Source organism: Symphalangus syndactylus, chromosome 1, assembly GCF_028878055.3.
Source record: "Symphalangus syndactylus isolate Jambi chromosome 1, NHGRI_mSymSyn1-v2.1_pri, whole genome shotgun sequence".
Lineage (NCBI taxonomy): Eukaryota > Metazoa > Chordata > Mammalia > Primates > Hylobatidae > Symphalangus > Symphalangus syndactylus.
In genome coordinates, this window is record NC_072423.2 from 155,262,281 (window position 1) to 155,286,080 (window position 23,800).

General features: G+C 37.8%; 1 protein-coding gene across 2 annotated transcripts in view; it reads left to right on the plus strand.

Moving 5' to 3' along the window:
• The window catches only part of CSMD1 (CUB and Sushi multiple domains 1), a 2,032,824-nt gene that overhangs the window by 201,109 nt on the left and 1,807,915 nt on the right, over positions 1-23,800 (plus strand). The gene's annotated exons all lie outside the window — the stretch shown is intronic.

Below are 23,800 nucleotides of genomic sequence, written 5' to 3' on the forward strand. Positions count from 1 at the left end.
TCATCTCATCTGCCTGGAATACATTCTGCCACATCCTCTGGCCAGCCCCTTCTTCCAGCCTCACAGCAAAAGAGGCGTTTTCCTGCAGGCTTCTGGAGCAACTGGACGCAGGCGGAACTGGTCTTCCTGCATTTTTTTCCTTTCATTATGGAAACCACCTTGATAAGGCTTAAGTTTTTTGGTCCTGGATCTCTGCACAGACAGTAAACTCCTTGTGGAATAAGAACACATACTTGTCTTTGTAATCCCAGTGGCTCTCCTGGTGAGTGTTACATTTTAAATACCTGAAGCCTTGCCGTTAGCTGTATTTGTTTCTTTGCTTTATGACACATCAGAGAGGCATAAAAGAAATAACATAATATCAAGCAGTGATTGCTTAAAAAGCCTTGAGTATTTCCCTTAGCGGCAATATTTTCAGTCTACCTTAACATGAGAACAACACCTCATGGTTCCATTTATAGCTCATTTGTGTTTAATTTGAAGAATGGCTGCCTCAGTGCAGTACTTAGTGTGATTTATGAATTGCACTCAGAGTACCTGAAGGCGTGCACAGGTACGGAAGTAACTGACAAGGGCGCTGGAGGAACTGTCAGGATGCCTGCCCGCCTGGAACTGCAGATACCAGTTCACAGGAGATAATTATTCTCCATATTGTACTCATTTATTCTAGAAATTCCTTTCTGAGGAACAAGTGTGTGTTGTTATGGTTAAAGAAGAAAAAACAGAAAATTTGAAACATAGCTTAAGAAAGCTGGCTGGGATGGTGGCTCACGCCTGTAATACCAGCACTTTGGGAGGCCGAGGCGGGCAGATCACGAGGTCAGGAGATGGAGACCATCCTGGCGAACACGGTGAAACCCCGTCTCTACTAAAAATACGAAAGTTAGCCGGGCGTGGTGCTGGACTCCTGTAGTCCCAGCTACTCGGGAGGCTGAGACAGGAGAATTGCTTGAACCCAGGAGGTGGAGCTTGCAGTGAGCCAAGATCCTGTCACTGCACTCCAGCCTGGGCGATAGAGCAAGACTGTCTCAAAAAAAAAAAAAAAAAAAAAAAAAAAAAAAGAACCTATGGCACCAGCAGACCTAGAAATATGTTCTGATTTCACCTCAATATGTGAGGTGGTTAAGCTTATTTCCACTTAAAAATGTGGCCACTGCATCCTTATACGTCTTTTCCAGTTTCTGTCTACTGTTGGTATTTTTTTTCTGTATCTATTCCACCTGATTCTTCACTATTACCTTCAATATATTAAAGACAGCAGAAACTTAAATACACACCCACCCACCCACCCCCCCACATCTTTCTTTGACCTTTCCACCCAGTTTCCCGAGGCACCATTCTTTCTCTTCTCTGGCTTCGCTCCGCCATGGAAATAATAGTAGGACTCCCTTCCCAGCGTTCTAAGTGACCAACTCCTGATTTAATTTCTTGCCACATGCAATCTGAAGTCATCATCCCTTGACTCCAGTTCTTGTCTTCGAGGTCAGTTTTCCTAAACTGTAACTTGGAACATTAAGTGCTTCTATTCAAACTGCTTCAGAGTCCCCAAATTTGGGCATGGAACTCAAATGGCTCAATAATCTGTTCAGAGCTTTTTTCCTGAGAAAATACTCTTCCACATGGCCTTAAGAGAGATGGGCCAGTAGCAGTGAGCAGAAGGAAGGTGTGGGGACACTGGGGAGGTTCCTGAGTATGGAGCACATTGGCCTTGCAGCCCAGAGGCGTGTGAGGGGTAAGAGAAGGGGAAGAATGTCTCGCACATAGGTGGACATGTGGGAGGGAGAGGGAGGCAGAGATGGAGAGGAGAGCAGGGGACAGAACACAGTGACTTGCTGCCCATTTTGCACTGGATTTTAAGAGCAATGAGGAACCATTTTGTTTTAAATGCTGTCATAAATAAGATAATAAAATGTAATACTGTCTTGATTTTCTAATGGGAATGTTAGAAAATAAGTCCCTCATATATGAGAAATAGTCACTCATTTCTAAGGAAATGCAGAGAGTTTTGAAGAAAAATTTCAAGAATATTAAAATGGTAAGCCTTTTTTATACAATGTGGGGTTTTTCAAAATATTACTAACAAAAAGTGTGATAAAAATGATCCAAGTGACCTGTTAAAATATAAAATAATAATATATTTAACAATTGAAGAGAACAATATTGAGTTTGACTATCTATTAGAGAATAAAGCATTATATGAGGGAATAGTACTTATCTGACTTATCTCCAAAAAGAAGTTTTGAGAAAAATATAAATCCAACCTGAAGCAAATTATTTCAAGAGCACTAAGATAGTTTTATAAGAAACTGCTTTTAAAATCTATGCAAAATACTCCTCTAAGCCTTTGTAGTCAACTTTTCCTAACAGAAGTGCCAGTTCATTTTCACACAAACCTCACCTTGTATCGCATTTTTGTGCATCAGACATGCTACCTGATCATTCTTATTAACAAACTTTTAATCAGAGGAGTTTTTTGTTTGTTTATTTCTTGTTTTTATGTTTTGTTTTGTTTTCCATTCTGTGGTTGTTGCATGCTTTCTAGATCACTGACCATGATTTGTCATAGAAAGATTTCTTTCCAGGTGGTAAAAATGAATGTCCGCATCCCAGTGAATGTCATTTCCCCTGTAAAAGAAGCTTTGGTCTCCACCCTCTGCATGCGCACTTTCTTCTCCTGAGCAGAGGCGTCAACATTGCTATTGACAGCAATAACTAGTGCTGTATTTTTTTTTTTTTTTTGAAATAGTATGATTGTGAGCAATGCCTCAAACTAAAACTGTGTATCAGTAAATTATAGAAATAATTTCTGCAAGCAGAACAGCTATGACTGTGCCCTGGTGTAGGTGTCTGGGATCCAGGGAGATGGCGTGGGAAATGGTGGGGAGGGGAGAGGGGATGGAGCTGGAGCAGGAAGTGATAAAGAGCTGGGGGAGGAGGGAAAAGGTGAACTTTTACCATATTTTGAAACAAAATTTATTCTATCTTTCAAAATAATATCAGTGTAGTAGTTATATTACTATGATACAAAATGCCTCTTCTGTGTTTATCATTTGAGAGAATAGATTCTATTTTTTCCAGCCTAAAACAAATACGTAGATTAGGTCCTGTAAATATGAAGGAAAAGTAAATCATGATCATCTATTTTGCTGCAATTAATTTTTAGTTACTCATAATTACTCCATGATGAAGGACATTTAAGGTTAAAGAAATTGGTACCTGCTGACCTGTTATGCTATATTTCTAAGACAAAAGAAAAAATTGTATATGACAGTGCTATATTATATTTTCCACTTGGATGTTTGAATGTCAAATTATGCAATGGCTTAATGGCTTATGTATGTGTGTGTGTATATATATATATTGCATACACACATATGTACACATATATCCCATATACATATATAATTTGCATCCCTTTTTAATCATACTGCACTCCATATGAACTTAAATGTGCTGGCAGAGAGCACAAAACAAGTGGGTGGAAAGGTTTGCTGGAGAGACCTGTTAAAATTTAGCTTTGGAAGCACTTGGTCACTTTAAATGTTGCAAGTATGCCTGGAACGCATGGTACCTAGTGACAAAACACCCCATAGTAATGGGCATCGGTGTAATTGAATGCAGCTTCTTGGCAGCACTTCCTAGAATTGTTCCTTTTGGTTCTGGACCCATTGATTATAAATTGAGTGTCCCATGTAATTACAAAATATTAGAAAACAGTAGTCTAAAAGAGGGCCATAAGAGACTCTATTCAACTTGCATGGAGTTGCTGACAACTGTTGAATGTGGTGTATGGCTGAATGGGTGTGTGATCACCCAAAGCACAGACAGCAACCACAACTGCCCAGGGAACGGGAATAGAAAATGAAGGATATTCAAAACAGCTGATGAGCTCGAAGATAGACTGATTTGCAGTACCACTGCTGAATATTGAGTAGACATGAAAAGATGAAATGTCTCTGGAATTGAAACTAGAGTTTTATTTTTTAAAGCAAGTTACTTGTTACTACTGGACTATTTTAAGAATCTTAGAACTCTTAGGAACCATGCACCTTTATAGGGGTGTAGTTAGGATGTGTTTGCTTATCACTATTATTTTTCAGTTCTATACATTTAATCTCTAGTTTTGTGTCTGCCTGTTTGTATTTATTTCATAGATACCTATGGGAAAGAAAGATAGGAAGGAGGAAGGAAAGAATAAAATAAGGAAGGAGGTTCTGTTAGAAAATACAGAGGAAGGGATCTCCAGATGGAAAGAATTAAAGTTAAAATTAAAACCAGGCAGTGAATCTTGGCTAAAGAATGTCACCACTTTTCTAGTGAGATAGGATTTAGGAATAACCTTTGAGACACACACTGTAAAGGACACTTGGATAAACAATCTTGTATTTAAAAAAAAAAAAAAAACATGAAAACTAGCATAAAGAAATTAATCTACCCTTTCAAATAAGATGAACCAATTGTTGCTAAATGCAAGCTAAATATTTCTTTTTTGAAAAAAAGAAAAGTATATCTGTTAGAATGTTGTAGGTGAATGTCAGAGAATGCCACGCAAACTGGAGGAAACTCAAAGTGAAATGTTTAGCACGGGATGCTAATGAAGGAAATTGAAGTTCTGCGTCAGAAAATACTTGAACTATTGGCTTGCACAGTGGTACTACATCGCGGCCTCTCTCTCCATGTCTCAAGTAGCCTTCTGTGTTGGGCACGTTTTTCCGTGCGCTCAACCCTCCTGCTGGTGACATTGCTGCTCAAGGTCCCGCTTCAGATTTCCTCAGTTCAGTTTCTAGCCAAAAAGAGACAAAACATTTTTCCAGTGGCTCCTACACAAGTTTGGGGCATTGGATTGTTTGTTATTCCTTGAGCGGAGCACTGTGGCGAGAAAATTGGGTTCACTTTTCAAGATCACAAACTTTGGACCAAGGGATGGGGTCCCACCCACAACACATAAACTTTCAGGGAGTCAAAGGGCTGAATTGGAAAAGAAAATGGAGAACATTCTCAAAGAAGGGAGTAAAAACAAGTCCACACCAAGAAGTAGTAAGAAAGCCTGGTGTGGAAAGAGGCCCACCTTTGTGAAGGTCCGTGGCCGTGACAGGGAAAGCCACTGCAACCCCAGGCACGTTCCTTCTGCCTCCTCCTCCTTCCACCCACCTCTCCCCTCAAGACCAATGATCTGTTTTCTTGGCTTATCTCCGTGTGTTTGTTGTTTTTCACTTAAAAGTTTCTCCTGCCTCTCTCCCACTCACCCCAACCTTAGTAGCCTGTGTTTCCCGTTTTTTTACTTCATTCACATAAAACATTGGTGTACAGTTTCTTATTGCCAAGTTCTAATTTCTGTAAAGTTAATTGTAGATGGAGTAGAATACTGCAAATATTGCAAAGAGAGTCCCGTCATTTGGAAGAATTTCTTAGGAAGCAAGTTGATAGTAATGGGTTGTAGAGATAAACCCCTGTGTGTGTTTAGGAGACATTTACCTCCTTCTGGTTGTAAAGAACTGATTACTACTCTGAGATTCACCCAAACTAACATGGGCAATATCTTGGGTGTTGATTAAATTTAACCCTGCTGGGGCTACAGAGGTTATTGACCTTTAACTGAACATGTCATTGGGTTGATGATATCAGATGGTAAAACTCTTCAAGTTTAAACTAAAAGTAGATACTCTTTTCATTTATTTATTTGTAATTTTAATTTTTCGTTTCAATTTGTACTTTAGGTTCAAGAGGTTCATATGCAGGTTTGTTACATGGGTAAATTTTGTGACGTGGGGTTGCTATAGGGATTTTTTTTTTTTTTTTACTCAGGTAATCAGCATAATATCCAATAGGCAGCTTTTCATTCCACACCCTCCTTCTGCCCTCCACCTTCAAGGAGGCCCCAGTGTCTGCTGTTCCCTTCTTCGTCGTCCACATGTACTCAGTGTATAACTCCAGTTATAATTGAGAACATGCAGTATTTGGTTTTCTGTTCCTGCATTAATTTGGTTAGGATAATGGCCTCCAGCTTCATCCACATTGTTGTAAAGGACATGATTTTGTTCTTTTTCATGACTGTGTAGTAATTCATGGTGTATATATAGCACATTTTCTTTATCCATTGTACTACTGGTGGGCATCTAGATTGATTCCATGTCTTTGCTATTGTGAATAATGCTGCAGTGAACGTACATATGCCTGTGCCTTTATGTTGGAATGATTTATATTCCTTTGTGTATAATTCCAACAATGGGATTGCTGGGTTGAATGTTAGGTGTATCTTCTGTTCTTTGAGAAATCACCAAACTGCTTTCCACAATGGGTGGACTAGCTTACATTCCTACCAGTAGTGTATAAGTGTTCCCTTTTCTCTGCAACCTTACCAGCATATGTTTTGACTGTTTAATAATAATCATTTGGACTGGTGTGAGATGGTATCTCATTGCAGTTTTGATTTGCCTTTCCCCAGTGATTAGTAATACTGAGCATTTTTTTCATATGCTTTTTGGCCACACGTGTGTCCTCTTTTGAGAAGTAGCTGTTCATGTCCTTTGCCCATTTTTTAAGGGTGTTCTTTGTTTTTTGTTTGTTGATTTAAGTCCCTTATAGATTCTGGATGTTAGACCTTTGTCCAATGCATAGTTTCCAAATGTATTTTACCATGCTTTAGGCTGTCTGTTTACTCTCCTGATAGTTTATTTTGCAGTGTAGAAGTTTTTAGTCTAATTAGGTCCCACTTGTCAATTTTTACTTTTGTCTTAGTTGCTTTTGGAGTCTTTGCCATTAAGTCTTTGCCGGGGCCTAGGTCCAAAATGGTATTTCCTATGTTTCCTTCTAGGGTTTTCATAGTTTAGGTTTTCTGTTTAATCTTTAATTCATGTTGTATTGATTTTCTTATATAATGAAAGGTAGGAATTTAGTTTCAGTCTTCTGCATAAGGCTAACCATTTATCCTAGCACCATTTATTGAATAGGGAGTCCTTTCCTTGTTGCTTCTTTTTGCTGACTTTGTAAAATATCAGATGGTTATACAAATGTGGCTTTATTTCTGTGTTCTGTAACCTGTTGCATTGGTCTATGTGTCTGTTTTTGTACCAGTACCATGCTGTGTTAGTTACTATAGCTTGGTTGTATAGTTTAAAGTTGGGTTGTGTGATGCTTCTAGCTTTGTTATTCTTGCTTAGGATTACCTTAGCTTTTTGGTCTCTTTTTTGGTTCCAAATAAATTTTAGAAGACTTTTTTTCTAATTCTGTGAAACATGTCATTGGTAGTTTGAAAGGAATAGCATTGAATGTGTAAATTGTTTGGGGAAGTATGGCTATTTATTTTAATAATATTGATTCTTCCTGTCCATGAGAATGGGACGTTTTTCCATTAGTTTGTGTCATCTCTGATTTCTTTCTGTTTTGTAATTCTCTTGGTAGAGGTATTTCACCTTCCTGGTTAGCTGTATTCCTAGTTATTTTATTCTTTTTATGGCTACTTTGAATGTGTTGTGCTCTGAGATTTGGCTCTCAGCTTGGATGTGATAGAACATTCTTATTTTGTTGAACTGTATGTATTTGTCTTGTTTGTCCAAAAGAACTGAATATTGGATATCGCGAGTGATGGAGCTTAGTATTTTCCCGCAAAGTCATCGAATGTTTTCTTCTTAGAATTCTCTGAAGAGTCACACATAATCCTGGATTTCTTTTCATCACTATAACTTGGCCTCTGTTGAGTTGCACATGAAGGGAAGAGAGAAATAGCACCTTTAAGATACGTTTTTCGCATACATTTTTCTCTGGCAGAACAGATCTGATGGCTACTACTAAATTCTATTACTTAGGCATATCTGTAAAATAAGAGAGTACTAAAAGAAATTAAGAAAGTTAGACTTACTTTCCATAAAATAGCAAGAACCAAAATGGCATCTCTTTGTAAATTACACAGTGATAACTTTAAAAATTTAGTACATGACCTCCGTTGGGAGCATTGCTATACAATCAACCTTTATCTTATAGAGGATTATAAGTAAGTACATTCTGGAACATGGTAAATTGTGACATACTGCTAGTACGCCAGCATGCAAAAATGCAACACAAACTTCCCCACATTGGAATGAGAAAAACGGTTTATTCCCAAACCTAGGGTGCCAGACTGTGAGCAGAAGCTTTGGTGGTAGATCCCAGGTAGAAGCACAGTCAAAATTATATAGGTGAGGTGGCTTTAGCATTTATCCAATGCAAACCAGGTGCCAGGCATTTAAATGCGTTATTTTGTAAACTCTGTGGATAACACAGTACTATCAATATTAGATATGAGAGTATAGGTAAAAATCGCCCAAAGCCAGAAAGCTACGTAGACACAAAGCTGAAATTCATACTTTATTGTCTATAGTTTACTGCCTTTAAACCACAGATTTTGTTGTGCATGTTTGGTATTAGAAAGACCTGGGAAAAAAAGCATTATAATTTAGATCATCTTCATATATGAAAAACAGTGGCAGGATAGCTTTGTACCTTCTTTACATTAACTACAAATAATATTAATTGAGTATTTTCCAAGCACCAAGCATTCATCTGAACATGCAACATTGTATTTCATTTTCAATGAACTCTTAAAAGAATCTCAAGAGGTAGCTTTCTCATGATTACCTTTTCTGGATGGTGTTTCTGAGGTCCCAAGGAGTTAAATAAATAATTTATGAAACAAGGAGTGAGACCCTGGTAGTGTGATTTCAAGGCCGAGAGTCCTAACCATGAATTTAAGTGCTTTCTGATCTCGGTTCATATCAGAACCCTCCATCTACAGTCTGTACTTCTCATATGCTGCCACCCTCCAACACCTGAAAACTCTGGGCATGTGCCTGCCCTGGAGTCAGCAAGGAGCAGGGAGAATTTCTGTGTCACAAATTTAAAATGTATAAAATGTTTCAAATGCAGATGTCATCTTAAGTTAAACATGACAGTTTCCCGTTAAAAGTTCAGCAAGCGGAGGCTGAGTATCACCCTGCTATCAATAATTAGATCTAATATTAGAAATTACCAGTAATTAGGAGTGGTGACTGCTCTCTGCTTCCTTCCACATTGCCACACACAGGGGGCCTTCAGTTAGTATAGCAACAATATTGCCTTAAAAACATTAAGATTTAAAAAGTGCCGTTTAAATGAAGTACTAGGTAAACTATTTTTATCTTATTTCTTAGCATTTCACTTAAATAATTACTTGGAATTGTCATGCATAATCTGAATTGTGTAGACCTCAGTCTTTTAGGATTAATCGCCAACTCTATGCATGCTTGAAGTTTGAGGCAAAAGAAACGTGTTAAGAAAAAAAATAAAGCATAATGGGCTATTTTCAAAAATTGTTCTTGCATGTTGAAGAAAACCAGATAGAGCAGAATTTTGTAAAAGAACATATTCTAGATTGGATTTGGGCTCAGATCAGAGAGAGATTTAAGCATCATCTTACGAATGTTGATGCCTCAAATGCCACACTGCTGTATGTTAAATGCTCTCTAAATATAAGCATCTTGTCTAAAAGCAGAAAACTACCAACCACCAATTTACATCTCATTGCCAATAAAATAAAATGAGGTATCTGTCGTGTTCAACAGAGAATCAGCAGGATACATGATGAATGCTGGAGATGCCACATTAGAAGTGATTATTTATTCATTTACTTGACCGATGCATTTTCTGCACCTGCCATTTTAATCTCAACTGTTGTAAAATGTCATAGCCAAATTCACATTTTTAAAATAAACCTGGTTGTAGGAGTGTTTACTTCTAGAACAAAGAAAGAAGAAGGAAAAAATAGTCCTAAACGGGTATTTTTTAACCCCTTATTGAATTGAATTGGTGAAATAACATTCTTGCTTAAGAGCCAAGATGGCGGAGCAGGTCGGTTGTCAGGGCTCATGTTTGTTAAAATCCATTTTTAGAAGCAAACAGGATATTTATTTGTCTTTCTGTCTTACACATCTGCACAATAGCCATTTTATTAATATTTTTATAATTTATGTACAAATGTTGGCTATTCTAAGGAATCTCCTGCCACTGCTGGATAAGCTGCACTAACCTGGCTACGATACAGATGTCTTTCCTATAATTGTTGAAAACTATAATTCAGGGGCATGACTGAGGAGGGTTCAGTCTTTGGTGCTGTCACTGTTTGGGTTAAAATCCAGGCCCCGTTGTGTCGTAGGATCATGAAGAAGATCTTTAATAATTTCCAAGTGACAGTTTCCCCATTTAAAGAGTCAGGGCAACACTTCTATCTTATATGGTTCCTGGGAGAATAAAAATGCTATTATTTGTATGATGAACTGATAGCAAGACATGCTCTATTATAAAGGATGATCCTCCCTTCCTTTCTCCTTTCTTCATTATGTCAGTTTGTATTTTTCTTTAAAAGCAAAATCTGGGACTCTGAGTCTCTGTGTGAGCTGAGGTTCTCAGAGCCCCCTGAAGCCAGATGACTTACAAGTGGCTCAGGACTGTGGAGATGCATGAGAATTACAGCATATCAGGCAACCAAGCTCTCTGGTGCTATCTAGGGTAATCATCTTTCTAAGTCTCTGTTGGTCTCGAGCTCCAAAGCTTAGCAAAGGGCTGCGTGAGCTACTGGTGATCTAACCCAGTGTGGGGGCGTTTTGGTACCTAAGAGATTCTGGACTGAGGTACCTCTTCTACCCCAGCTCTGAGACCACCTGCAGACAATCAGCCTGAAAGCAAAGTCTTCCACCCATGCTTTGCACCCCAGGAACTAGCCCAATGTGCACCATTATGAAAATCACCTGTGCCAATGTTCACCTCCTCATGACTGCTCTAGACTAACAGGCATGAGCTGGTACAATCTTCTAGGAGCAGCAGAATGGATCAGGCTAGGAGTCATACTCATCAAAGCTATGGAAACATGTTATCTTTTCCACATGGTTTAAAAATTCTCCTGAAAGAAGAAAGAAGGCGCTCATAACCCAGAGAGATTCCTTGTTGCCTGGTAGTTATATAAATATCCGCTTCTAATAATTCAGTGCCCAGAACTGATCTCAGAATTTCTAATATCAGTTAAAACTTGAGGACTTCCATTTTAGTATTGCATATTTTCCACTTACGAGCCTGATTTTGTCGTCTTTACAAACATAAATTTTCAATGCTGTCAGTATGAGATTTGCTCAAGGGCTGGAGTAGACCTCAGCACTTTTAGTTTTAATGGCATCATATCCTTCTAGTCTCCCTGTCAATCCACAATGCTGTGCTGAGATTCTTCTTTTCATGTTATATGAAGAGAGAATTGTGTTTAAGATCTTTGCAGATAAGACTTCATCTAAATCTCTTATTAACATTCCAATACATTAGCTACATTCTATTCCAGTAGGTCCTTCTGAATTTGCAAAAATATTTGCCCTTCTTAGGTCGGGCGCGGTGGCTCACCCTTGTAATCCCAGCACTTTGGGAGGCCAAGGCAGGGGGATCACGAGGTCAGGAGATCGAGACCACGGCGAAACCCCGTGTCTACTAAAAATACAAAAAATTAGTCAGGCATGGTGGCGGGCGCCTGTAGTCCCAGCTACTAGAGAGGCTGAGGCAGGAGAATGGCGTGAACCCGGGAGTTGGAGCTTGCAGTGAGCGGAGATTGTGCCACTGCACTCCAGCCTGGGTGACAGAGTGAGACTCCGTCTCAAAAAAAAAAAAAAAAAAAAAAATTTGCCCTTCTTTTACTAGAGGCATAATGGATGTTTAAAACCATTGGTGAAATAAGAAATGTAACAATAAGTGAAATAATTATAAAGGAACCAAATTGTGTCAGGTAGAAAAAAACTAAACGTTAAAACATTAAAGTGTCTGCCTCCTCTGATCCAGTGAAGATATTTGGTCTATGTAAAACAGCAGTTAAAATTTCAATGCAAGTGTTATTTTAATCATGGTTTCAAAATTTAAAAAAATCCGTGTGAGTTTGTTCTTCCCTTTGTAATTGCTTCTGTTACAAGGTAGCACAGTCATTAAATGACCCTGCAGGAAGAATTTTCCTAGACAGAATGCTCTACGCTTTTCTATTTGAGGTGGGAGCCAAACTTTTAGTTATAGAAGTAGAGGAAGGTAAAGCCAGTTTACTTGGGCTTGACTTTTCCAATTACAATAGGTTGCAATGTTCAAACAAGTCACAGAAAATATTCATTTTGTAAGAACAAACTTTTACTTCAGTACACAAATATGAATCAGGCAACTGACTTATTCTATGTACGCTTGACTATCTTCTAATAAATGTCAAGACATAGAGAACTAAATCCTATGACAATCCCCCAAAAATATGTGAAAGTTTACAAATTATCAAATATACTTTTTTTTAACCATAATGTTCACTAATCATACTGATTAATTGTAGCAATCCACCTCATCCAATCTGTGGGAACTTTTAAGCTCTTTTAACTCTATATTGAGCCAACTTTTATTCATGGTCAAATTCAATGTGTGGAAATATGTCACAGAAGCAGACATAAAGTATTCGCTTTAGAGGAGTGATATCACCAGTATAAGAATGTCTTCCTTAGGCTGGCTGATGTCTTGTGTCAAAGCCTCCACAGTTAGAAATGAGGCATCACCAGGTGGATGATCTACTAGAGGGAAGACATGCTTGCAGTTTCCACTCAAGTTTGGAGGCTGAATAATGGACACCCTTCTGAGTGCAGGCTTTGGGCTGGCTTCAGCCTGTTCGTGACAAGAGCTCCCTGGAGCAGGAGGCCAAGTGAAAAGAGGCACAACAATGAGAAACTGCAAACCCACACATTTGAACAACTCGCAGCTAGGTTTTACTTAGAACCGGGGAAAGCCGTGTAATTTGCATAAACATTTTTATGTTTTTCTTTACTTAATGACAATACTCCTGGTTTAATCTTGGATACATTGTTCTGACCAGGGCAGCAGATGACCAAAGCCAAAGCACTGAACTGAGAGTGAGGAGTCAGAATGTAGCTCCAGCTGGAACAGCCACTGTGCAGCTCCCTCCCAGCCTCTGATTAGGAAGCTCTGGCACTGCAGGTCTTGGGGCCCTCCGGCTGGAGGACACTTTTACCTTGTGTTGTTCTGAGTGCATTAATCACCATCTTGAATTTCCTCTTCTGTCAATGGGCATCATTATATGTTCCACCAAATGCAATTCTTATTTATGTAATGCCTAATGTTAAGTGTATTTCAACTACCTACAAAATTTCAGGTGGGTTGGGGAGATGAATTTGCTGATTACATATGACATGTTAACTCTGTGACTTAATATCTATGGACTGAATTGATTTTACACCCATTTACTGAAGTTTATGAAAGAGGTCAGTGTTTATAGAGTTAATGCTACCATTTCCAGACATGACCATCTGGCTCTCACATTTGACCCAATTCTTTCTAATCTGAAGTTGTTTTTTTTTTTAAGAGTGTCTTTAAAAACATTGTTTTGTAAGAATCCAACTACTGCACTTTTCTGACTCCAAAAAACATGTACATCATAAAGCTTTTAGTGTTTATTAAAAAAAATAGCTTGAGTTGTTCTTTCTAAATTTAAATTGGTGGACCATGTGAAAATACATATAATCAGGAATCTTGGAAACTATTATTAACTAGAAAATAATATAGCCAAAATTCATGTATTTTCATTTTTTTGGATTCAAATTAAAGAGACAAAGATAAAATACTCATCTGCAGAAGTCTGAGTCACAGTAGAGCTATATTGTACAAAAATAAACAGTAAAAAATAGCTGTACCTGCACAGTTTATTTTCAATACCTACAAAGAATGTGAAATGTAGGTGTTTCTAAGCTCAGTGGCACAAAACTAAAATGTCTTAGAGCATATTTATGGTTTTGCTATGGATAGACCAAAATCCACAATTCTGATCCTTAAATAAGATTTCTTTAAATCTAAAGTGTTCAAATTCTATATGTAATAAAAATAAAACTGTGGTGTCTTTTATAAAGTTTTATTTTTTAATTGACCTACAAAATAATTGTACATATTTATGGGGTATAATCTGTACTTTTAATACTTAGATACGTTGTGTTATCATCAAATCAAAGTAATTAGTATATCTATCATGTCAAAGATATATCTTTTATTTTTGGTAAGGATATTCAAAACCCTGTCTTCTAGCTGTTTTGCGATAGACAATACAGTATTAAGTATAGTCACCCTACTGTGCAGTAGAACAGCAGAACTATTTCTTCCTAACTGTAAGTTTGTACCCATTGAGCAACCTCTCTCCCCTTCCTTCTCCCTACTGTGTAATGTCTTTTTAAAAGGTATAGACTAGCTAGCTGCTTGTGCTACTGTAATTTGAAACAGTTGGTGTTTAGTGAGCTATTATTTTGGACTGAGAAAGGTACATAATTGGAGGCAAGAGTGGAAACTCTGGAGAAATGAAGTCAGAGTTTGTTTTATTGTCGTTTGTTTGTTTTTTACAAAGAGCTTTTTATAAGTCTTGATTTTTATTTACTAGCTGGGTATCTGGTATAAATCACTCCATATTCCTGACCCTCGATGTGTAAACTAAAATATGAAATCGTTACTGTGAAACATGTTTTACTGGCCTAGGTGAGAAGCTGCATGATCATTATTGCTGACATATTAATTGCCATGATTAAGAATGGTTATCATATAGTAAGCATTTCTAGTATGCCCGGAAATGTGCGCATACACTCCATCACCTCAGTTCATGACAAGTACAGTTGAATACATTGAGGACATTTGACAAAGTACAGGATGACGAAGTACAACACTAGACAAAAGACTCGATTTGAAATAAGATCTAACAACAAAACACCAGATTTGAAATAAGATCTAATTGACCCACAAAACTGAAACTTTTATTATCCTATTGGCCTTATGATTTTTTAATTCTCTCTTGTACTTGATCTGTTTCTAAAAGACTGGCCTCTGAGATGTTACCTCCATGCTAAACATCTGATAAGGTGTTATTTATAAATTAGTTATTTATAAATGTAACAATAAGCATTCTTGGATGGGGGGAAGATAAATGACTAGAGAAGACAGTGATCTAGAAAGAGATCTCTCATTTCATTTGTGGTTGTAAACCAAGTGTGAACCCATGTGTTTTGTGCGGAAGAGTTTTTGTTTTCGTGGTGCTGATCCACTGCAGGAGGGCATTCCCTCATCATGCTTAGCCATTGCGCCACACCGTATGATGCCCTTCAGTCTTCTTTCCTTTCTTGCGGAGATGTATTTGCTAGGTTGGGCACAAAGCACAGCTACTATGTGGGATTGCAGGTGACACCTGCGCTCGAAAGAAAAGACACCACCAGAAGCTGAGAGTGCGTCTTAAAAAGATGGCCGGACACAGAAAGGAAAATCAGATTCAGAAGCAGGAAAGCCTATTTGCAGGTGGTAATTACCCTATTTAGGGTAAGACATTGACCTTTGATTGAGAGATAATGACAAAAACAGGTCATTGCTTGAGCCTTATAATGACTTATGCTTTTAAAAAATAAATACAACAAGGAATGAATTAACAGCATTTGCAGTGACCTGGATGAGTTTGGAGACTATTGTTTTAAGTGGGGTAACTAAGGAATGGAAAACCAAACACTGTATGTTCTCACTGATATGTGGGAGGTAAGCTATGAGGACACAAAGGCATAAAAATGATAAAATGGATTTTGGGGACTTGGTGAAGAAGAGTGGGAAGGGGGTGAGGAATAAAAGACAGCGTACGTGGTGCAATGTATACCCTCGGGTGATGGGTGCACCAGGATCTCACAGATCGCTACTAATTAACTTGTTCATGTAACCAAATACCACCTGTACCCCAATAACTTTTGGAGAAAATAAAATAAATATAGATAATAATAATTACAATAGGATCTTGGGCACAAAACATCAAGGTAGGTTTATTTCTCTTTTCCTCAGATAAAAGGTTAAAAGGGCTATCTAAAGGACCCAGAGAGAGAGAGAGATGGTAGGTAGGTAGACAGACAGACAGACAGATGGACAGACAGATCGACTGCTGGATCAGAATGAACTGCCTTGAGTTCCACTGATTTTTAAATCACCCCTGCTTAATGTCCTAATTAGTTCTAGATAATGCAATACAGCCAAAGCCCCATTATATTGCCCAGGATAGGAGACAAAGGCTGGGATCAGAAAGCATGCCAATCTGCACAGCTTCAGGGCAGTCATAAATAAAGGTTTTGTTTGTGTGCATTTTTACACATGAGGCGCACTAGGTTGTCAAAGATGCTGAAGGTCTGGCCAGTGATGCCACAAGTCTATGGCTGTAGTAAATGTTCATAAAATACAAAATGCGGGTGTATCATATTCAACAGACATCCTGAAGTAAGTGCCCCATGAGGGTCTCAGAATTGAATGGCTTGTTGCTTCCATTGTTTGTGAAAGAGAAGACAAAAGAATGTTTGCTGAAAAGCCAAGAATTTATTTAACAATCAGTTGGCGGAAGTAAGGTGTATTTATTTTCTTATTGGAGAAAAAAAAAGAAAAAAGAAAAATCAAGGCCCCGAAGCAGGAAGCCTGGGGAGCAGTTCCTGCTGCTGTTTGGAAGTGGAAGATGCTGCTTAGCCGGCTTCCAGGCCCAGGAATCCCCCGGGTCGTCATTGCCAAAAGGGCTCTGGCATCAGCAAACCGCAATTAGCAGGATTTATTTCTTATTTACACTTTCCTTTGGTTTTATACATTCATGTCTGGATTTTTCAGTGATGAAATGTTGCAATGGAGACTATTTATAAAAATGCTAAACCCAGCTTGCCAGAGAAGCCTGAGAATTGCTGGAGGCGTACAACTAATGCTTCCTGTGTTCCTTTGAACTAAAAGTGATATCCGTTTTGTTCTTGACGTTTATAACCCTTGGTTAATGTTCCTTTTCTCTAACTGCATTGGGTTTAGGACACTGCATAAGGAAATAAGAAAAAGTAAATTAATGAGCTTCATTAAATATACATTGTGGGGAGTTTTCTCTTTCACAGTGGTAATGTTGCTGTTAGTAATAAAAGTTTTAAAGGGCTTATGAACTCTTCTGTAAAAAATTACCCTTTGAGCAGTTTGATTTAGTTTCCCTTGATTTTTTAAAAATAAATATAACGTGAAAATTTTGGTAAACTCCCTATACCTGTAAGGGATTCAGAAGTAATGTCAATTTCTACCGGTGGCTGCGCGACGTTAACATAACAGTATTAATCAGACCAGTTAGCATATGTTTGCCGCCAGTGGAAAATATTTTAAACTGAAGAGTTCAGTTAATTCCCGCGGAGGAGTTCTAAAATTTTAAACAATAAAAGCAGTTTTAAAATGAATATACGGCCTCTCATAAGGATTCTGTGTGTATGGGTGTCAATTCCTGAAATGTTGATTAAGATATATCAGTCTGGTCATTGCATAGCTATACTGTTACACACCCACTTATCAATTCTTTCTAAACGTTCTTAACATTATGGTTATTTAAAACCCACAGGGTAAGCAGGTTGCTTCCATATATTGTAAATGTTAATTATTTATTCTTTTAACTACATTGTATAGCAGTTGTTGAAAGTAAATACTATCTGACTTTTGATCATTGCATCTCATCTGCTATTCTAAGCAGCCCTAGTGAAGTGTCTATTATGTTCTTATACACAAACCACTATGAGAGCTTTTAATCCTAAGGATTAACACTATAAAATTGCCGTAGTGCCATGGAAAGCATCTCTGATTGGACAATGCTACTGAGGTTTATTTGACTCAGATCTAGACCACTCCCATGAAGGTCAGAGGGTCAATAGTAGTGATAGAAGTAGGACCTGCACATGACCTCCGTCTCATGGAATTTCCAGGTTGATCTTCCTAGCGGGAAGTATTGATCTATAAAGTTATGATTTGCTGTATCCTTATACCGTGCCACTTACGGTGCAAAATGCTTCTTGTACATTATCTCATATGCAGAAAATATATTAGAATTCCTGGAAAAAGTCCAGGTACTTCAAATTACCACAGGAGTTCTAGAATCAGTACATTGAAAGGAAGGAGAAGAAAATCAAGTTTCGTGGAAAAATGATCAAAACAGTGGGGATATCATAGGCCACATATGGTATCATCAAATAGCTCTGACCTTTTTATCTGCAAAATTGGATGACCAGCCCATGTGCCACAGTTTGCTGATGTGTGATATAGATTATTCATTAACAAATGAAATCTGAATATTTTCATAAGTAATTTTAATGAATGGAAAATTTTATGATATATTTATTTTATATTTAATGTATATTTATATTAATTTATACATAAACTGTATTTTATATGTATATACTGATACTAATTTTAAAATATTGCACAAATATGCCTGTGTGTGTTTATGTGTCTGAATTTTAACTCCACTACCATCTAGAACAGGAATATATTTAAGAATTTGCCATCATGAAACCAAAAGCTTAACCATATGTAAAATGTATTTGTCACACATCCCTACTACAACCGTATTATAGGGAGTAGCCCTTTGACACGGGATAGGTAGTTTATTTCAGGATTTATTTCAGTATGTCAGAAGTCAAGCGCATACTTGCCCTTAGTTGAGATTCATAGATCTAAAGTCTGAAACACCACGTGCTTCCCTGGTCATCTTTACTCTTTGGCTTCTTTTTTGTGTAGACACGTGTGCATGTATTGCATTTTGAAACTCACATGTATTAGGTTGGTGTAAAAGTAATTGCAGTTTTGCCATTGTTTTTAATGGCAAAACCTCAATCCCTTCTGTACCAAGCTAATATAGTATTTTAAAAGCAAATCCTCTAAAAACAATCAGACAAAGGGTGTGTACATTATTACTGCACATTTAGGATTAGCTGATAAGGAACCAACAGCTCTGTGTACTGCTTTTAAAAAGTGTGTTATGTTTCAGGGATACACTGGGATGACTGTTTCATTTTTAAATCTGATCTAGGCACGCATCTGTCCCTAACAATTGTGACCAAATGGAGAGTGTTGTTGTGAGATGTTTCCCTGACACTGCTCGCTGTCTTCTTCATCCCCAAGCTCAAAACCAGACGTCTCATCTACCAAAGGCACTGTCTCATTTACTAATCCCAGTTTTCTGGTTTCCTCCACCTGCTGAGTCAATTAGACTTAATTGTTTCTATCACTGCCTTGCCTCCTGCTTCAGAGAGGACGCTCTGCTTCTCAGTATGGTTTAGCTATCTTTGGTAAAATAACCACAAGGTAAAACAGGAAGTTGGAATGCACTGTTTTTAATTCTCCATCTCAATGTGGAGCTCACTGTGAATATATTGTCTGGCAGCATCGTTATCAAGGACTGATCTAAATAAAGTGTTTTCAGTAGGATACAGGCTGGAGTTAACCATGCACCACACCAGAACTTCACTAGGTAGAAATCAGTCACCTGTTTTATAAGGATATGCTAAATTGATATTGAGAAATAATTGTTAGCTTGTAATTTTACAAACAGCAGTGCCTTTAATCTTAGTAACTTTGTGGAAGTGTTATGAACTCATTTTAAAGATGAAGATAAGCGGAAAACAGTAAAATCATTTATGGAAGCTCCAGAATCAGAAATCAGTAAGAGAATTAAAATTTAAGTTGTCTGGCTCTAAAGTAATATTCCTTGGATTTTCACAACTTTTTCTAAAATATAAGTGAGTGTAGTATGTGGCATTTTGCAAAAAAATTAAAATTGGAATCAAGCCAGTGTTCTGAATCTCTACCTGGTTTGCCTCCCTGTGGTAAAGAATGCTGACTTATGTCAGTTCACAACCACCCTATTTAAATATTTTCTATGTGATAGTACCTGGAGGTATCACTGAACGTGGAGGTTTATGCAGAAGTGGAGAACAATGCAGCCCACAGTGGAATTTCAAAGAAATATGGTGCCACCATTCCTGTGGGGCCCTGCAACCCTGTTGGTTTCTAATCACAACTCTGCTTCTTGTTCTCTGAGCCCCAGTGCTGCCTGATATAACATGAGGATCATAAGAATTCTCTAGAGGAACCATAAGAATAATCTGAGTTAACGTATAGTAGGTAAAGTAGTAGCACTGTGCAGTTGTTCAAAACTTAGTAGCAATATTATATTTTCGTATTAATATTAAAACTAGCAACAAGTAATATTATATACATGCTGCTAGTTTAAATTTTCAGGAGGGTCTTGAAATAAACTCCATGTTTCTCTATATTTAGGCCTTTGTGAAAATACTTCCTAGAGTGACTATGGCAACAGGCTGTCTTCTAAGCTAATGTGGTCGCCTCATCTCTTCTTCACCTTGGTGTTGTGGATCATCTGTGATAGTCCTGGCAATCTGGGCTGGTGCCTGCTTCTTAGAATCGGAGATCCAAGCACTCATTTCATAGAATCATCACATCTGTAATTTGTCAAACTGTCCTCAAGTCCCGGATTTTTGTCCTGGCATTTCTGAGGATGCTGTTCCCTCCATCTCGTTTAATGTTGGTCATGGACTCCAACTGCTTTGACTAACTCAGGATAGCTGCTGCATGCCACTCCCTAACCTGTTCTCTCTCTTCCTTTTCTGTCCTATTGAAGAAATATTTCCTGCCAATATTAAGGGGAACTTTTTGATTGGTTTTAATGCTTAAGAGGACCCCTCCCCAGCACATCCACATCCACATCCACATCCACATCCACACGAGTGAGCAGACTCTTGGATGGCAGGACACATTCTGGAGGTACCCCATCCGCATGTGGGCCATGACAGATGCTGCCTTGGTCCAGTCTTTCCTCTTAAACAGTGTAAGATGATGTTTTTTAAAACAAAAGTGTTGTCTAAAGTTTTCTTTTAATTAACATTGATTAGTTGCTTAAAATATCTTTTTTATTGTCTCTTTCATAAATCGTACTTGTTATCCTTGGTCCTTCTGATAGGAACCCCTGAATTCTTACAAGGAAAATGATTGCTTATTTTATACCATTCCAATATCTTAATTTCTAATTGAAGTCAATAAGCACAGACTTTATTTAGATTCTGTTTCTTTTATTCTATACTTCATAGAAGTTTATAAACTCTAAATACTATCTTTGAATAACATTTTTGTATAAAAATTTGTAGTGATCCTTCCATCTATTCACTGCTATATATCACCCTGTTTCCTCTGAAGACCTTATACTCGACGTGATGTAATCATTTCCAAATTCTTTTTTTTGATTCATCCTCAAACTCTGTGTTTCCTATTTTAGTGATATGTCCTACAAGCTGAAAAAAATAATCAAATTCTAGTTGATGTTGAGAATAATAGGAGAATTACTGCATGGTTTCCTGGGGAAAATTCCATTTACACATTTTATTTTAAATATTTCCTTCTGTTGCTCTTTAGTACATTTAAAATTTTTCCTTCTGTTGCTCTTGTATATCTTGATTTACTATTGTTGATATATTAGTCCATTCTCACACTGCTATAAATAAATACCTGAGGCTGGGTAATTTATAAAGAAAAGGGGTTTAATTGGCTCAAGGTTTTGTAGGCTGCACCGGGAACATCATGCTGGAAGCTGCCTGGCTTCTGCGGAGGCCTCAGGTAACTTTCAATCATGGCGGAAGGTGAACAGGGAATTAACACTTCACATGCCTAGAGTAAGCGAGTGGGGGTTGGCGGGTAGGTCCTACACGCTTTTAAACAACAAGATCTCCTGAGAAGTCTATTATGAGAACAGCAACAAAGGCATGGCGCTAAACCATTCATGAAGGATTCCCCCCACCATGAGTCAATACTTCCACCTCCTCCAACATTGCAGATTACAATTGAACATGAGGTTTGGGTGGGGAAATGGATCCAAACCACATCAGTTGATTAACTCCCAAACTTATTTTTGGTGTTAATTCTGTATTATCAGAATGTCTTTATGTCTTCCTGGACATAATGATACTCTTTTTTTTAAAGTACTTTATTTCATATATGTAAATAAATATCAAGCATGTTACTCTAAATGGCATTGTTAGAGGAGTATACTTATTACCATAATTAATTTACATTTATGTGCTGATGTTTCCAACTAGAGGTGGGATTCCAGAATGTTACGGTTCTCCGATCTTACTCATGGATTTCCTTCAATTTTGAGAGACCTGCCCTCAATTACTATAAATTGCTCAGGAAAGCAAGATTCAGATTGCACTGTTAATTTAACATTGCCCCATTCGCAAATCCCGTCTATTTAAAAAGAAAGAAAAGATGACTATTTTATTTTTATTTTTTGAGATGGAGTCTTGCTGTGTCACCCAGGCTGGTAGGCAGTGGCACGATATTGGCTCACCGCCACCTCCGCCTCCTGGGTTCAAGTGAACCCTCTCCTGCCTCAGCCTCCTGAGTAGCTGGGATATTACAGGCATCTACCAGCATGCCCAGCTAATATTTTGTGTTTTTAGTAGAGTTGGGGTTTCACCATGTTGGCCAGGCTGGTCTTGAACTCCTGACCTCAGGTGATCCACCCACCTCGGCCTCAAAAAGTGCTGAGATTACAGGCGTGAGCCACTGCACCCAGCCAAGAGTAGGATTTTTGTGTTAGAAAACGTATTTAATAGTTTGGGCACTGGTGAGTTTCAAAAGTAATTCACACAATGTTTTATTTTTTTAACTTTATTGGGAGTTTATGACATGGCATGCAGATTGATAATATTAATTGCTTCCTTAATATGATTATATCAGTATTTAAGGGAAAGGGGTAATGCTCATCATAAGAGTGGTGCTTATACACTAGCTTGGCGTGCAAAGCCTGACTATAAAGGCTACACAAACACAGTGCAATGCTCGTTCAATAACCCAAAAGCAGATGACAAAGACTCCTGAGGAATCCTTGGTATCTGCTGATACAGACAAGAAAGGAGAATTCGGTGTGAAAATAAAAGTAACTTTCTTTCAACCGAATCATAAAAACTGGTTGAGGAAGCAATGCACGAGGATTCTTTATCCATGAACACAAAGAATCTCTGTGCTGTTCTGGGGTGCCCAGGCCTCCCCCAAACAGCGATACGTTAGTAAACCAACTGCTCCAGAAACAAGGAGCTATTGGGATTTTCTGGTCAGTTTCTGCTTTCCTGAAACCAAAAAGCCACCAGTCAGTGAGCTTAGAAGGCAGAACTGCAAGTTTATAAAACCAAACTGCTAGCTTGGTGCGGGTCGAGTATCCCTAATCTATGATTTCAAAATCTGAAATGCTCCAAAGTCTGAAGCTTTTTGAACGCTGACATATCATTCAAAGGAAAGGCTGGAAGGAAATGCTCACGGGAACATTTCAGATTTCTGATGTTTTATTTTTAATTAAGGACACTCAAGTGGTAATATATATGCAAATATTCCCAAATCTGAAAAAATCTGAAATCTAAAATACTTCTGGTGGCAAACATTTCAGATAAGAGATGTTCAACCTATATGAGCATTTCTTGTTAACCGGTGAGTTCTAGAAGTAATACTCACATGTGTATCTTTAAATGCCCCATGTTTTATATTCCAGCAATGTTGCAGGGGTAAAGTATTTTAAGAAACCCAATTTCTTACATTATTCATCATTAATAACAGGATTAAATGTACATTTTATGGAATGATTCAGAAGCAGACACGCATATCAAACTTAGGAAATGCTATTATTGAAAATTAGATGAGGACCTTAAGCCCTGGAGGACTGATCTGTTAACCAAGAGGTTCTTCCAGGATCTGAATCCTCTTCACCCGAATTCAAGCGTCAAACTTAATCACCTCAATGCACATACTTTCACAGATACATTTTTATGGCTTCTTTTCTTTACCTTCAGATTCCACGTCTTTACATTTTCCTTCGTGATAAAAATACTAAGAAAAAATTTTAATATAAAATACTTTGATATTTTTTCAATATCAA